Source organism: Pimephales promelas, chromosome 10 (assembly GCF_988280905.1).
Source record: "Pimephales promelas chromosome 10, fPimPro1.hap1.1, whole genome shotgun sequence".
Taxonomy (NCBI): domain Eukaryota; kingdom Metazoa; phylum Chordata; class Actinopteri; order Cypriniformes; family Leuciscidae; genus Pimephales; species Pimephales promelas.
The window spans coordinates 19,686,965-19,703,022 of record NC_142778.1 but is presented as its reverse complement, the minus strand read 5'-3'; the positions used below and the strand labels follow the sequence as shown (position 1 = coordinate 19,703,022).

Here is a 16,058-nt window from a genome sequence, read left to right as displayed (position 1 = left end):
TCAGCACAACATATGTCTCCGTTCAGTGCACTTTTTGAGTTACTGGAATAAAATGTACTTCTGGATATTGGTTTATTTCGATTCGGAGGGACTGTCAGGCATGTCTGAAAGTGAGTAACTTTAGTAACTTGTGGTTTAGCGCTGACGCAAGACGCGAACTGTTTCGGACGATTCAGTCCGATTTAGTGTACTGGTTCGACCGGTTCACTAAAAAGAACCGGTTCAAAAGAACGATTCGTTCACGAACCGGCCATCACTACTATTTTGAAATTCAATTGCTGTTTACATGAACCATGAGGATATGTAGATTAAGTACAGAAGGAAGTGAAAGTAAAATAAATCCAAAGAGAGAAAGAGACAGTCTGTCACTTCTCTTCAATAAAATATACCGACTGTCAATCATCCTCAACAGAGCGGATATTTATGCCCTGGTACTGTATGAAACATGACCTGGTGTGAGAAAGTACACACATACACACAACCCGCAGGCTGAAGAGCACAAATCCTCCAGCAGCACTGACACACCAATCTCTCATCGCTCTATTTGGTGCCAAACACTCGGTCCATTCATCTCGGTCTCGCCTCGGATCGTGCTCCGACCTTGAGGCGGTGTCGCTCGAGAGGCCCGTGCACTGTTTGTTATTTGTCTCATGGTTTATCTCGGAAGTAGTCGCCTTGTCGCCAGATCACTCTCAGGACATGCATGTGATCTCTGAAAAAAAAACAAAAAAACAAATGACACTACAGTTATTGCCTGCAGCCATTAATGAGATCATGGTGATGTCATCACATGTGGAATTCAGAAAGAAAGGAATCATCAAGAATGAAGATCACAAAGTTTATAAGGCCAAATAGATGCAGAATCTATAAATTGTAAAATGCATGATATGTCGTATAAAATCAAATTCAACAAAATAACATCAGGAGGAGTGCATCAGATAATATGAAAACATAAGTTGCATTCTAGAAAATAATATATTATTAATGCATGGAGGGAAACAATCATCTACCATTGCAAGAGGAGATTCAGTGTGACATCGATACACCTAAACATATAGAGCACAGTCAGAGCACATTAATTTTATTAAAAAAATAAATAAAAAAATAAAAACATAAGGAGAAAGAGCCTATCAGAAAAATAAGGAATGTGATTGACAATGAACATTTATAAGACTCTCACCTTTACAGAAATCCATTGTTTTTCTCTTCCGTCTGCATTGTTCAGGGATTAGTAGGGTTGGGAATCGTGAGGAATTTTCCGGTTCCGGTTCCGATTCCGGTTCCGCCAAACGATTCCGGTTCCGGTTCCCATTCAATTAAAAATATTAGTAAGAGAAAAATCCACAATCCTTTTTGTGTTTATTTCTTATAGTACTTGACAAATTAGTTTAACAGACTGGTAATGTAAACAAACTCAAAATATTATTAAGCAATCTTTGCAAAAAAAAAATTATATATATATATATATATATATATATATATATATATATAAAGGAAATTAAAAAATTATGCATTCTCTATAATAATTTAGACCTCTCCTTTATTGTATCTCCAACAATGAAGAATACCCTCTCAGAAGGAGTAGAATATGGTGTGTAGAACAGATTATTTTTTAAAACGGTTTGAATGATTGATTCATAAAGACTTTACTTATTTAATTGACTATGTGCACGAGAAAAATGCTAACTTCCGCCTTGAGGGCGGATGTTGGGTACTTCGGTTCCGGTTGCCGTTGTTTACATCCTACATCAGTGGACCGGCTATCTAAAGCTTAGCTATCTAAATATATTTGTCTAAAACTATGTTCGTTTGTTCATTGTCAAGTCAACCAACACAGTTTTCACTCATATTTGGGTGGAGCCAGGCGCTGCTGCATTGTGAAAAGTAAACGATATTTCACATTTTGTCACCGCACCCAAGCAGTCGCTTCACAGAGTGGAGCGTTGCGTATCCATGACAACTAGAAGGAAGTTTTTAGGCTACTAATTATTTATTATTTTATACCCTTTAACCAGGAGAAGCCCCTGGGTTTAGAACCTATTTTGAAAGGGAGACCTGTTTAGAAATATGTGTGAACAGCCTAATATGTGTTAAACAGCCTAACTTGATAACGAACGAACCAACGTCGGATACCTTTACTCCCTGTATGACATGTATAGTGGTTGTCAACACTGATCTATATGACGATAGTGGTTGTCAACAACATAGCCTCTGAACATCATAAACAAAACAATGGCCAACACAAACTGTTCTTGAAAATGCACTTTCTAACGCATGATTTCACATTTTATAATGTATAGAGAGAACAGTTACCAAATCGCATAGCTTGAGCACGTAGCATGGCAACATTAATGTCCGAGTGATTCCACGTGTACCGCGTATGTACACGCCGTCAAATGTCCGAGCGAAACAAAACAATAGGTTACTGTCGTAACCCCGGTTCTCTGAAACATCGAGTGGAGAGATCCACCAGAAGATCTCTTGTATCTCATGTAGATCTACATCTGGGGAGCGATATTTATTTTTTCCTAGGATGGTAGGAGTGACGGGTAGGTTGAGGTAGGTCATATGCTATATATATATATATATATATATATATATATATATATATATATTCTGCCCTACAAAGCCAAAAGGCAGTAACTGCATTTTTGGTCAAAAATGAGTTAATGTCATTTTTGGGATATTAAAGACCTCCTTTATCATGTGGATAAATATCTATACTCAATTTGACTGTTTTTTTCGAAAAAATAGAGGGTTGTGTTCACAGTAACTCCGAAAACCATACAAGCAACCATGGCAGAAAGCGGTAACTGCAGTTACCCTTATTTGGCTTTGATCTTCGACGCAATAGTCCAGTTACGTACTCTGCCTTTGTTAAGCCATTCATAAAAGAGATGTTACGGTGCCACCTTGCAGTTACGATGATCTGCCTTTGTTTTACGGTCCATAAAAATTTGCCGCGCTTCAGTTACTGTCCATGTATTGTCACTAAATCACTTACTTCTATAACACACAAATATCCAAATAAAAAACGAGCTGTCAAATGTGTTGAGTGATTGTTTTATCAAGTGTTGAACTACTGTAAGAATGGCAAATTGCTCTCGAGGGAGAATGATGGTGGAGTTGGCGTTGAAAAGAAGACATGAAGACCAAGGTAAGAAATTATCTTATAAAATAATGCATATGAAGTATGAAAGTGCCATATAGTTAACGTTAATTTAGAATTGCTAGGACAAGACGAAGCTAACTAGTCTACTTAATAGCCAGCACACCAACACCAACCAAAACATGGTAGATACCTAGACAGCATGACATCTAATACTTAAATAATTAAAAATCACTCAGTAATCCATTCTGTGCCGACAATCCAGAGGTGCAGACGTTGCAGGAATGTAGCCTATTCAATGTTGACATGTTAGCCCCAGCCTAGCTATCATGCTACACATTACTGCACAGCGGCAGTAGCCTGCTAACACATACTGCACGGCGGCAGTAAACAATCATATCCTACCTTTTCTTGTAACTCCATAAAATCCATTGCAATACACGTCATCTACGATGTTTCCACAATCCTCAAAGGTTTTGAACATAGTCCGTATCGCTTGCTGGTATTCAGACCAAGCTTATCCATGCTATCTTCAAAGCGTCTTCTGTAATTTAGCGTCATTAGCGTTAGTGAAACAGCATAAAGTGTATTTGTTGCAAAATATTATCCACGTACACATACAACTTTTTGTTTGGTCGATTCCCTTGGTGTTTTGGCAAAAAAACAAATAGTCCAACTAGACGAGTTCTTGTCATGCCGCAGAAAATCCGATCAGTGCATCTCGAGCACTTTAACCCTTGATAAAAATACCCACTTCATAAAATACCTTTATTATCTTCAGTATTGGGCAAGTTACTTCCAAAATGCAATGCATGCATTACTAGTTACTGTCTTTAGCAATACTGCCCTACAAAGGCAAAGTGCAGTAACTACACATTTGGTCAAAAATTAGTTAAGACTTGTAATGGGCTTTATGACGTGTTCTGTCTTGTGAAAAAAATATCTGAGTTAAATTATGTCCTGTTTCGGAGATGCATTACCACATAATCTATCCATAACATGTTTGACTGGCTGGTATAAAAACTTTAAAGGCCTTTTTCCATTTCTTTGTTTGCGTGGTTAGTGCATTTTGCCTTTGTAGGGCAGAATTCATTATTTACATTACAATGTTACTGCCTTTGAATTGTAATGCATTACATTATGTATTACTTTTGAGTTACATGCGCTTTCACTAAAATGACTGGCCACAAACATACAGGTTGATGTAGTAATGTAGGCTCCAAAGGTCACTTACAAATTAACATAATAAACATAGTAATATTGGGAGTTGACACTAACTGGTTCTCATTGCAGTGGTTAGCCTTTCCTGATATTATTTAACACTTCCACTAAACTACAGGGGTGTAGCCTAATAAAGAAAAATATACTGAGAATAATTGCTACAATATTGATATGCAAATTCAATAGTTTGGTGGTTCTCTCTGCTTGAAGTAAGAAATATTAATGTTAGATCTATTGTGTGAAGTCTATTGACTTAAATGCTTGTTACAGTTAGTTAATGATTTTCTGTGTTAATTTTAGTCCCACAAGTGGATCTTCCTTGTGGCCCTGCACAACCAAGCACAACCAAAAAGATCATTCTGGACAATGGTAGGCCTTCAAACATATAATTATTCATATCTCAGGTTCATATTTCTTCTATTTTTAATGTACATGTCTAATAAGAATTATTTTTTTCTAATTTCAGACACTTATCAGGGTGACTGTGATCCTGATGTTTCAAAAACGTGGCAGATTCTCGACAGTTGTCTGGACGTTAGTTTCCAAGCATTCTGTTCAGATGAACTGTTCTGCAGCACACCTAATACCACCTTCAACACTCTTGTGGACTTTTCCCCCACTCTGGCCACCAACCTCCTGCCAGCTCCAAACACCACCATCGCTCTGGCCACCAACCTGCTGCCCGCTCCAGACACAACCATCGCTCTGGCCACCAACCTGCTGCCCGCTCCAGACACCACCATCGCTCTGGCCACCAACCTCCTGCCCGCTCCAGACACCACCATCGCTCTGGCCACCAACCTGCTGCCCGCTCCAGACACCACCATCGCTCTGGCCACCAACCTGCTGCCCGCTCCAGACACCACCATCGCTCTGGCCACCAACCTGCTGCCCGCTCCAGACACCACCATCGCTCTGGCCACCAACCTGCTGCCCGCTCCAGACACAACCATCGCTCTGGCCACCAACCTGCTGCCCGCTCCAGACACAACCATCGCTCTGGCCACCAACCTCCTGCCCGCTCCAGACACCACCATCGCTTTGGCCACCAACCTGCTGCCCGCTCCAGACACCACCAACGCTCTGGCCACCAACCTGCTGCCCGCTCCAGACACCACCATCGCTCTGGCCACCAACCTGCTGCCCGCATCAGAATCCGCCTGCACTCCAGGCAGAGCCCCACCGATGAGAGATCCATGTGGCCAGAAATGCAGGAGGAAATGCACAGACAGATTTTGCGAGGAGCAGCGAAAGCAAATCTGGAAAATGTTCTGGGATCTGGACTACACAAACCAACGGGCATTTGTGTATGATACCGTCAGCCAGCTACCAACAGCAAGACCTGTAAATGGAGAAAAGAGTCGCCGGAGCTGGTCCTTTGTGTACAGGCTTAAGGACTTGAATCAGATCCCACAGCAAGTCTGTGAAACATTCTTTTTGACCACATTAGGGTTCCACCCAGCAAACGACAGCCTGGTGCTTTCAGTGATGGGGAGTGAGATAGGCAGTGAGGTGATCCCCAGAGATCAGAGAGGACGTCATGTGCCAGCCAACAAACTGGACCTGCAGCCTGTCATTGACCACATTGAGTCATTCAACCCCACAGTGAGCCATTATCGTCGGGAGCATGCCCCACATCGTCGCTACCTACCTAGTGACATTTCAGTTAGGTTCATGTATGCTGACTTCATTGAAATAGATGCTCGTATGAAACATACAGAAAAGCGGTAAAACGGCGTAACATCAGCTTTACCAAGCTTGGTGAAGAGGAGTGTGAGGAGTGCCTCCTTTATGATCATCATAAAAACACTCACGAAGAAAGTGCGCAGATGGACTGCTTGCAGTGCCAGAAATGGCTACAACACAGGGAGTCTGCTGTGCAAAGCAGAGCAGCATATCAGGCTGATGCTAAGAGGACCTGGCCAGAGGACACATCTGTGAGAAGTGTGGACCTCCAAAAGGTTGTGGGCAAAAAAAAGAATAAAAAAAACAACATCTCTGTGGTCTGGCATGAGGGCGTGGCGGGTCGCAGTGCTGGAGAGATTGCTTCAGCCTATGTTGTGGCAGTTGAGAAGGAGAGAGACCTTCTCCACAGTGTGTTTTGGGTGGACAACTGCTCTGCCCAAAATAAAAATTGGTGCCTTCTGTCCACACTGGTCAGCCTTGTGAACGGGTCTACCAACTCAAGGGAGGACATCACCTTGAAATTTTTTGAGAAGGGCCACACTTTTATGAGTGCCGATAGTGTGCATCATGGTGTTGAGCAAGAAATGAGGAAACGTCCTGGAGGCTATGTCTTTGACTTTGAAGACTTTGTCAGTGTGGTGGCAAGCTCAAATTCAAAAAAGATGGAGGTGATTGAGATGGAAAATGCAAATGTGTTGAAATGGAAAGATGGTCATTCCACTGCAAAGACGAAGAAGGCACCGAAGTTGAGCCAGATGGCTGAAATTCAGCTACGGCGTGGGTCCAGGAGCCTCTTCTTTAAGCACAGCCACAGAGACTGTGACTTCACTGAACTGGACTTCCTCCTGGCCAAGTTTGATCTCAAGATGCCCCCTCCCCTGAGGCCACATGACCGGGGCATTGAGAAGACAAAGAAAGAAGACATTTTAAAAAAACTTTGTCCTCTTATGCCCCCCAACAGAAGGGCTTTCTGGCTCTCACTTCTTGTGGAGGAGTGATGTTTATGGAGGAGGTAGTTATGCAAGTTGTTGCCCACCGTTGTTTGCAGGTTGTTGCCCACCGTTGTTTTTTTATCTCTATGCAGTTTGTTGCCCACCGTTGTTTTTATCTCTATACATGAATTTCAAACCATCCATTAATAAATTGATATATTTGCGTTCTCTTTCAAATAAATGATTGTTTTTAATTATCAGAGATAGTTGTTGTATTTATTCATACTGTACACTCTTGTGTCACCTATCTGTTGGTTTTGCTGCACACAAAATTGAAGTTTTTTAGTTTACGCATTGACTCCAACTGAATGCACTCCCAGCACTGGATAGCAACAACGACATGTCTAAGTATTTGTGTGTCATCTAAAACAAATGCCATGATCATTAGACTTTAATGAAGGTGATCAGTTAATTATCTTCTAAATGGTGGTAAGCAAAATTGATTATATGTCAGTTACTGCCTTTTGCCTTTGCACAACTCCTTATTTTTTAGTAAATAATACAAAGGCAGAGTACAGTATCTGACAAATAAGGGTCAAAGGTCAACTTTGAGGACAAGATTTTTTATATACACACATTTCTTCATCAGGGGCCTGTTTCAGAAAGGAGGTTAAGTGAAAACTCTGAGTATGTTAACCCTGAAATGAGGGAAACTCTGGGTTTTCCGTTTCAGAAAGGGAGGTGAGTTAAACCTGAGACAGCAGAGTAAGTCAAGCCCATTTCTGAAAGAGAGGTAACTTATACTCAGAGTCAGTTACCATGGTAACTTACTCCGTGAACCTAACCTGGTCGGGAGCAGGTTTTCTTCAGTAAACTCAGAGTTTCTTGCGGTCTCCTCCCCTTTTTTAAAGAGGAAGTGCTGTTTAACACCAACAATACTACTAAAATGTATTTACACATTCTTTAAGGAATATATATTGTTTGTCCATGGTTTAATTGACTAAATCTGTTTTGTAGCACTTTGCCAAAAAAAAAAAGGATTTAAAACGTTTGCTAAACTTTTATTTGATTACCACCGTTTTTGATAATATATTTTTATTGAATCATTAAAAAAATTGGAATAAAAAACATTTAATAGAACTCACTTATTTTTCAAACATAATTTATTAAGTTATTAATGATAAAAAATAAGATGTTAATCTTATTCATAATCAATTATTGAAGTTAGTTGATATGTTTTATTGAACAAATGTTTAATTTATTTAACTGTCATTTTAACTGATGATAATAATAACCGTAATTTAAGAATGCAGTTTATATATTTAATAATTTTTTAATACCATAAACCGTGATATTTTCTGAGATGTTTCTCAACTCTCCCCACATGGGGGAGTCCCCCACCCCCACAAGTTACTCAGCAACTTTTACTCATGTTTTAAATTAACTACTTTTTACTTGAGTGGATTTTTAGACTGGTATTTTTACTTTAACTTAGGTAAAATTTTATCAAAGTAATAGTAGCCTACTTTAGGTTGAATAACAGTAAGTTTACTATATTATAACAGTAAGTTACTCTAAAATAGTTATGAATTATTAACTGACATCTTCAACGGTGTAGTTAGATTAATGTAATAATCAGGCTACTATCTCTAGAAAGTATTGGTCTACATATTACTAATTGCTAAATCTCAACCTCAACCACTTGATTAATACAAAGAGGAGAGACAAGAAACTGCACTTTTAATTCTTTCAAATTCACAATATACAATTGCATGAATTATTCTTGAATTGATCAAAGTGTGTAGAGGGAGAAGGTTACATAAAAAATATACCTTTTAAAAATGTATGTTAAATCCACTATTGTTTTATACTTAATTGGTTTATGTAGTAGCCTATTTAATGTAATTGCATCATATTTTATTTTAAATTACAGAAGAATTAAGAGTAATCCCTTTAATTAAATTACAATATTTAGATTACTTGGTAATTAATAAACACCTCTTTTTGTCTGGCGCTGTTGCCATGGTGACTCATAATATCTGTGCTCCATTGATAATGGCTTTTTATAGTTGTAGTGCAAGCGCTTAACTCAGAGTCGGTCAACTCAGAGTTGATTGAACTAACTCATTTCAGCTGTTCTGTAACCGAAAACTCAGAGTTTCCCATCTCAGGGTAAGTCAACTCTGAGTTCAAGCTTTAACTCAGAGTTGGTTGAACCTCCTTATTGAAACGGGCCCCTGGGCAACAAGTCACCAGATTTTCATTGCTCTACCTATAATACATTTGTGTGGACAAAACAAAAAACTTTAAAGTCATTTTTCTCAGTTTGACACTCTGGTCAGTTACTGCCTTTTGCCTTTGTAGGGCAGTATACACTGTGTATGTATATATATATATATATATATATATATATATATATATATATATATACAATACCGTTAAGTCAACGGTATTCATAAACACGCTGAAAAGAGATTATGCGTGTTGATAGCATGCCAAAAATACGTGATACGTTTCATACATACGCAATTTCATGAGATCAGTCTGAGCATGGATGTTGTTGTGACTTAACGTTCCCTTCAAAATGATGCAAATACTGAGAAATGTAATATTTAAACCCCTTCTCTCTTGCTCTGGGGAGCTGGAGGAAAATCATTAGCCAGTCGATGAACATAATCGACTGTAATATTCGGCAAATGTTCAAGACATCTGGAGAAACATACATCCTCTACGTCGTCCATCAGGCTACCGGAAACTAGACACCCCATATCGGTTTCGCAGCCGGAACTAGCATATGCTAACGTGCACATAGTCCATTACTGGATAAATCGGCGCTCTAGCAGTTAATAAACAGAACCGCATGTGTCTTGCGGAAGAACATTGTTGCCGGAGCTACTTCTCTCTGTTTATGTCCATGACGAGTCACGCAGGCATTGGGCTACTCCGCAGCAGCTGCGATCCGCCGGCCAGTCTAAAGAAGTCCGAGTATTAACGCTTATTACAGTCTTAACGTAGTGATTCAAGATAAGACAAAAACACGGTTTGAAAAAAAAAACCCATTATTATGCACTCGCTCATTGTATATATTTTGTAAATTCTGAACACAACGGACTGCATCTGTTTTGACCACTACCGTCAATGTTTACTCAAACTATAATCTCACTAATTCTGTAACGGAAATCATTTGAATTTGTGAAACAAATAAATATTGAGACTGTGTGATTGTAAAGCAGTTTCATATCGACAACTGCTCTCTCTCTCTCTCTCTCAGCGCAAACAGATTTGAATGTAGGCTAGAGAGTGACTCGGCGGTCGGCGCGCGCAGCGTGCGTGTGTCTGTGTGTGACAAAATGCGCGTGTGAGAGCAAATCGCAACTTCAGTGGTGAAGTTTTTGTCATTTAGGAATAAGACGGCGTCTTCTACTCCCAGCACTTCGCCCACATGATGATATCGCATCGGCATCAGAACCGTTTTCGGAACCGAAACTTAGGAATTTTGCACGGTTCCGGTATTTTTTCAAAAACACAACCGGTTCTGGAAAAGAACCGGTTCTCGGTTCCCAACCCTAGGGATTAGTGTCATCATGCATGTCAGTTTAGATCCCACTTTACACATATTGCTTCCCTGGATAGAATTCCTTATGCATGTCACACCTCTCTTCATCAATTTGCAATGGTTGCCAATAGATGCTTGTATAAATTTCAAGGCACTCATGGTTGCCTATACAAGCACTGGCTCTGCAACCGTTTACCTAAACTCACTACTTCAGACTTATTTGCCCTACATAAAGTTGTGCAAGTGAACAGCGCCTTGTGGTGCCATCTCAAACACGCACAAAATCATTTTCATGGACCTTTACTTTGACTGTTTCCTGCTGATGAAATGACTTGCCTAAGTTGAGTCTTTAGACACTTTCTGAAATGGCTAAAAGCTTTTTCGTAAAAAAAAAAATAAAATAAAAAAATAAAATAAACATATAAAGCTTGCTACATGTACCATAATAGACTAACTAGGACTTACATATTGTTGCCTGTAGTAAATGTAAATGTACTCATACGTATCACTTATAAAATGACTGAACTGCACACCAATGACAAACCATTAAGGCAAAAAAAGGATGCTATCAATATAACTGAAAAATATAGTATTTTTCATCAATTTAGGCACTTAGACAAATGTCAACACTGATGGGTTACTTAAAGTAATTAAAGTAAAAGAAAACACAACCCAAACTGCATTAGAAACAGGTTTGGCATTATTTTGGCTTGCAGGCGTGATGTTCAAAATAAAATATGGGTCTTGGACCACTAACCTATATCTGATTCTCACAGCCTTTCAGGCTAAAATCTATTCTGTATTCGCTGTAAACAGTTTTGGAGCCGCCAGAAGGTAAAATTTCAAGTGGTTGGTATCTGGGTTACGGTCTGATAGGAATGACAGGATTTCAGGAGAGCTCAGAAGTGTTTAATTCCCTCAGAATCCCTCCAAAATGTTGATTAATGACAACAGTCTTCGATTCCAACATGTGGAATGGATATAAACTCACCAGAGTTTCTCACAGATTTTCTGTATGTTTCCCTTGCAAAAATCCCCATTCCTGTTGTATTTCTCCACGTAAACGCTCCCCGCTCCTGTGCTGTGCTCAACAGTTCCCCGTCCCTTCGAGGAGGAGAAATAAATAAAAAAGCCCATAAGGAATCAGCCCTGACAGCTCTAATCAGTGGAGAATAAATGGGCTTGCGTCTACATAACGCATCTTATAAACATCCATTTGGGCTGTGGTGCCGGCCGCCTTCAGGATGGGCCGATTGCAATGTCCCCCGGGTATTGCAGCCGATGGCAGTTTGTGATTATCAGGGCCACTCTCCACTCGATCCTTTTTAGGAGAGCTGTCCAGCCCCCTCAGCGGGACTCTTGCGGGTTCACTTCTAAGCCTGGTGCCGGCAAACTGCATGCTGAGAAGCTCTTGCCTTGATTCCCCAATCAGCCTGTGCCTCTTACAGCCACTTTAGCAACAGCGTCTGAGGGGGGATATGTATTAAGGACGCCCTGGTTCAATTACAGCGTGTTGATGGCCAAGGATGGATGTGAGAGGTGGGGTTGGGGTCGTTTGAATGGCAGCTTGGGAGAAACTGGTGGAAACCAGACTAATGATCAGGGCTGAAATTGACATGTTGTACATTCAAAATCCTTGTAGGGTCTGGACCCATTAGACACACTAATTATTCATTAGGGCAGAAACAGTGTCATTTTACAGGGCTGATTATGTGATTTTAATTAAGATTAAAATTAATATTTAATATTTCCTTTAGCTCCTTAAAGTTCCTTACATCCTCATGTCAGACTCTTCAAATACATTCACCAACTATATATTAAGGATGTTCTGGGACAATTACATTATTGTGAGATGGAGTCATATGAAAGACTGGTAGGTTGTGCGATATCATGATTTTTGATTGTGAATGATTAAAATGTCTCCACAATCTGCTTTTTACGAAATATTGTAATACCATCCCACAGTGCATTCTATCAGTTCCAGTTCTAACACCTCCGTCCCAACATACAGTGCAACAACGTGACATACAGTCACACCACGTTACTTTAAAGGGGTCATGAACTGGCTTTTTAAATGTTATTATATTGTTGTCTGAGGTCAACTTATAACGTTCGCTTGATTTTTGCATTCAAAAACATCAAAATGAACAAGTAATAGGCTATTTTGTACCCTGGTTGTGAGCCTACCTAAAAAACAGTCGGTTTTTATGGGCGTGTCGCACTGAAGACTTGGAAGTAAACACCCACTGCTGTGAGTGGAGAACAGTTCCCTTTCGAAGGGAACTCAACAATACGTCGAATGACGCAATGGGGAACGCCTCAGGCGTGACAGGTGTCTGAAATCAAATATCAACTCACAGTAATCAGGTTGACCGGCGACAGCCCGTGCATCATCAGCTTGATGATGAGCGCGTCAATCTGGATGTATAAGAAGGGCGCCTTGAAACCATGACAACATCTTTTTCGTCTTCAGGGACTGTTTGTCTGTGTGATAGTATCAACGATTAAGCGCGCAGAGACGTGGAGAAACACTTTGCGCGAGTGTGCCGACTTGTGTCTAGATATTTGACACCGGAGGATTCACACGATCTGTGCGTGTTCTGCCTGAGAGAAGAGCATTCGCGGGAAGCTCGAGGGAGTTTTTTCCGCGAACTGAGAGTTTTTCTTTCAGAACTCTCTGCTCTCGTCTGACCCACTTCTCGAGGGAAGTGGGCGCGGCATCTGAACCCCGCGGTTCCGGTTCCCGCTCGGGCTGAGGCTCAGTGGCGGTTGAGCTCGTGGAGCTTTCAGATGGAGCTGGCAGATTATCGGGAGAGGGGCGTTAACCTCGCGGATGATCTACCAGCTGACGAGGGTGAGTTACAGATTAACGCTGAACATCTAAGAAGAGAGAGAAAATGAGCGCTCTCTCTTTGGTGAATCTGTAACTGTTCTCTTCGGGCAGGGCAGGAGTTGGCTGTAATATGTAATATATATATATATATATATATATATAGCAAAGGATGTCAGTTTGGTTGAGACCGAACCATTTCAGCCCTCCTGCCCAGTGTACGCTGAGCTGGTTGACATTATGGGGCGCGCCACAGACAGATTGCAGTTGCAGTGGAGGCGCGTCTGGGAGGAACCCGCTCATGGTATTTTGGATGGCTGGTTCCTCCCCACCCATAAGCCACCAGCCCGGATGAGCCTTCCATTCCTTTCTAGAAAAAAGCCGTCGGTGGCCACGGAGAGACATCTGTGGGAGCTCCCACATACTGTGGTTGCCGGGTTATGAGCTTCCACTGATTGTGGTCGCCAGGTTACAGGCCTCACCAGGCCTTCCTGGTTATGAGCTCCCACATGCTGTGGTCGCTGGGTTACAGGCTTCACCAGGCCTTCCTGGTTATGAGCTCCCACATACTGTGGTCGCCAGGTTAAAGGCCTCACCAGGCCTTCCTGGTTATGAGCTCCCATACATTGTGGTCGCCAGGTTACAGGCCTCACCAGGCCTTCCTGGTTATGAGCTCCCACATACTGTGGTCGCCAGGTTGAAGGCCTCACCAGGCCTTCCTGGTTATGAGCTCCCACATGCTGTGGTCGCTGGGTTACAGGCTTCACCAGGCCTTCCTGGTTATAAGCTCCCACATACTGTGGTCACCAGGATACGAGCTCTCACATACTGTGGTCGCCAGGTTAAAGGCTTCACCAGGCCTTCCTGGTTATGAGCTCCCACACATTGTGGTTGCCAGGTTGCAGGCCTCACCAGGCCTTCCTGGTTATGAGCTCCCACTTTCTGTGGTCGCCAGGTTACAGGCCTCACCAGGCCTTCCTGGTTATGAGCTCCCACACATTGTGGTCGCTAGGTTACAGGCCTCACCAGGCCTTCCTGGTTATGAGCTCTCACTTTCTGTGGTCGCCAGGTTACAGGCCTCACCAGGCCTTCCTGGTTATGAGCTCCTACACATTGTGGTCGCTAGGTTACAGGCCTCAAAGGGGCCTTCCTGGTTATGAGTTCCTGGTTATGAGTTCCCACATACTGTGGTAGTCAGTTTACAGGCCTCACCAGCCTTCCTGAATGTGGGCTCCCACATGCTGCGGTAGCCAGACTACAGCCTCACCACCTTTCCTGAGCACTTTGCTCCCACTCTGTGGTCACCAGGCTTCAGGCTTTATTGGCCTTCCTGGTTATGAGTTTTCACATGTCAGGTTGCAGGCTTCACCAGGCCTTCCTGAATGTGAAACCCCCACTTTTCGTGGTCGCTAAGTTGTAGCGGTGAGTCTTCACATGTCAGGCTGCAGGCCTCAGCGGCCTTCCTGAATGTGAGCTCCCCATGCATTGGGACTATCGGGTGTTAGGCCTTGTCAGGCCTTCCTGATTATGGCTTCCCACTTGTTGTGGCTGCCAGGTTACAGGCCTCAAGTTCGGCCTTCCTGAATTCAGAGTGAAGTACACGAACCCATACTTCACCTATTATTGTGGTAAATCACATGACAGTATATCTTGTGTACTTTATAAAATCCATTTCGTATGGTAAGGGTCACGCGCGGCATGCTTCGGTCCCTTCTTATGTGGGTCAGACCCCGGTCTTCCCTTGGGTCCCACTTTAAGAGGCGTCCTGTCACTTAAGTAGGCTACAGGGACGCCCTTCTCTGGCTAACTTTTGGAAGAAGTAGCCTCCACTTGGTGGAGTAAGCTCCCACAGGTTGTGGTCACCAGTCTGGATCTCACTGACCTTCCTGAGTATGAGCTCCCACCCAATGTGGTCGCCAGGTTACAGGCCTTAACAGGCCTTCCTGGTCATGAGCTCCCACACACTGTGGTCGGCAGGTTACAGGCCTTAACAGGCATTCCTGGTTATGAGCTCCCACATATTGTGGTTGCTGGGTTACAGGCCTCACCAGGCCTTCCTGAATTCAGAGTGAAGTACACAAACCCATACTTCACCTATTATTGTGGTAAGTCACCCGACGAGATGTCTTGTGCACTTTTTAAAAATCCATTCCTTATGGTGAGGGTTACGCGCGGTATGCTTCGGTCCCTTCTTATGTGGCTCAGACCCCGGTTTTTCCTCGGGTCCCACTTTAAGAGTTCTTAAGAGCTAACTTCTGGAAGTAGCTCCCACTTGGTGTGGTTTTTCAGGTACACCAGGCTGGGTCTCCCTGACCTTCCTGAGTACGAGCTGCCACCGGATGTGGTCGCCAGGTTACAGGCCTTACCAGGCCTTCCTGGTCACGAGCTCCCACACACTGTGGTCGCCAGGTTACAGGCCTCACTAGGCCTTCCTGGTTATGAGCTCCCACATACTGTGGTCGCCAGGTTACGAGCTCCCGCATACTGTGGTCGCCAGGTTACAGGCCTTACCAGGCCTTCCTGGCCATGAGCTCCCACACACTGTGGTCGCCAGGTTACAGGCCTCAACAGGCCTTCCTGAGTTCAGAGTGAAGTACACAAACCCATACTTCACCTATTATTGTGGTAAGTCACCCGACGAGATGTCTTGTGCACTTTTTAAAATCCATTTCATTATTGTGGTAAATCACATGACGAGATGTCTTGTGTACTTTCTAAAAATCC

At 42.4% G+C, this 16,058-nt stretch overlaps 1 pseudogene; it reads left to right on the top strand.

Moving 5' to 3' along the window:
• Positions 1-3,090: 3,090 nt before the first annotated feature.
• Positions 3,091-7,476, top strand: LOC148977401 (uncharacterized; annotated as a pseudogene).
• The last annotated feature ends 8,582 nt before the right edge of the window (positions 7,477-16,058 follow it).